This window comes from Gavialis gangeticus, unplaced genomic scaffold (assembly GCF_001723915.1).
Source record: "Gavialis gangeticus isolate Ggan-Ray unplaced genomic scaffold, GavGan_comp1, whole genome shotgun sequence".
Classification (NCBI taxonomy): Eukaryota; Metazoa; Chordata; order Crocodylia; family Gavialidae; genus Gavialis; species Gavialis gangeticus.
In genome coordinates this window covers 9,081,377-9,083,363 of record NW_017729030.1, presented here as the reverse complement: position 1 = coordinate 9,083,363, position 1,987 = coordinate 9,081,377, and positions in this window count along the sequence as shown.

The window sequence follows — 1,987 nt, the reverse complement described above, 5'->3', positions numbered from 1 at the left end:
CAGTGCATTCTACTTTCTTTTTTTTGTTTGTTTGAAACAGGCAAAACATTCTAAAACTTTTAAACACTTTCATTACAATAAAAAGAGCTAACAAATTTACAAAATTAGTTTTAGTTACACCAATACATATACAAGTAAAATTAGAGGAGGGATTCATAAGAGAAGAGTTAAATCCCTGAAAAAACATAAAAACCCCAAGAATAATATATTTATTAACCTACAACAGCTTTACATACACACAGGTGACATGTTGGCATAAGGAGAACATGAGCTGAAATATCCCTGAATTTTTAGAACAAAAAAAAGTTGAAGTTCAAGTTATACTTGCTAAAATATCAAGTACTGAGAAAAAAAGTTTTTTTTTCAAAGATGGTATACAATATCATAAACCTTCACTCTCAGTTCAATATCCTATTGCCAAACTAGTGTTGAGGTATATGACAAGTAGGAACATCACTCAAACCTTTTAATGTACTTTTAGCTCACATTATGATATATTTGTAGCAGGCTGAGTAGCACCATGATGTGAATTCAGCTCCAAACCCAAATATATATATTTATATATTTATATATATATATATATATTTAATATTTTACAGTACTAAAATACTAAAGCATTGCATTAAAAAAGTTTTGTTTACAATTTAATTTACTATACAATTTTTACTTTTTCTTATACAAATTAATGATTTAAAACCATCACAGCAAGCCAGCTGCCTATTGTTTTTCTATTTAATCAACGGAATCACACAGAACTAACCCTGTTTCATTCATCTTGTGTAGGCATCAGCCTGCTCAATCTTCCTGGAAAAGAGGACATTTACACCGAGAAATAACATACGCCACAATGTACGTAATTACCAACACAAAAGCAATCTGCCATTCAATATTTGAAGAACACACAGATCTTTAAAAACAGCAGAAGCCTAAGCTAACTAGTTGTAGATTCTGTCACATGCTGCTAATTATTACCTGTGGTTAATATAAAATTCTCGTCTTAAAACTGTACACATTTGAGCAATGAACTTGTCATAATAATTGTAGAAAACAGTTTACAGTATAGCTGTGTGAGATGAGCACCAGAAAAACATGTGTTTTGTGTACTAAATTATTCCCTTGTTGCCAGTAAGCCCCATTTCTACTGTAACTGACTGTATTAAAAATGGATATGTAGCTCACCAGCAGATATATGGCTGAAACCAAAAGTATTTAAACGCTTTATTTTCTTTTTAAAAAAATCTCTTTGTATTTTAAAATCAAAGTAAACTCTTTTTTTTAATGTCTCAGTACCTTAGCATTGTTCAAGTTGCCAAGCTTAGGTAGACAAAGTGCTTTTGAAACACTAGTTAAAAAAAATATCTCTCTTTATACTTTATTGTCCTTTACCAAGGACTTGACTGGATGAGCAAAATCCAGAGGTCTTTACAATTCCCATATGTTAAAAAGTAAGCTTGTTGTAACAACAGGTAAATCTGATATGCACACAAATGAAAAGGTCCACCCTATTGTTGAAGAACATTTCAGTACACCATTGACATTTTAACTATTATAAAGGCATTAACTGTTCAACTGTTATAATAAAGACACCATTCTCATAGATAGCACCATGTTTTAGAATATCCAAACAAATTCAGTGTTTTGCTGTCTATTCATTATGTTCTATATGTATCTACTTTGTTAAATAAAATCAAGAGAATATTAAGATTACAGTAAAAACTGCATGTTAAAAAGCCATAATTCCAGTATTTCAGTACATCATAGATTCAGCACCAGATGGTATTTTAAGATTCCTGCTGTTGTAATACTACAGTATTATTTTTTTTTTGCTCCTGTTCCATGACTATGCAAACTTTATTATTATTAAAAGTGGTCACAGATGTGCAAAAATGTAAGGAAAAATTAGGTCAGCTGATTATCCCTTCCAATAATGAAGCCAGTGTTTCCGAATGTAAATCGTGAAACACTATTTTTTTTTTTTTTTTTTTTC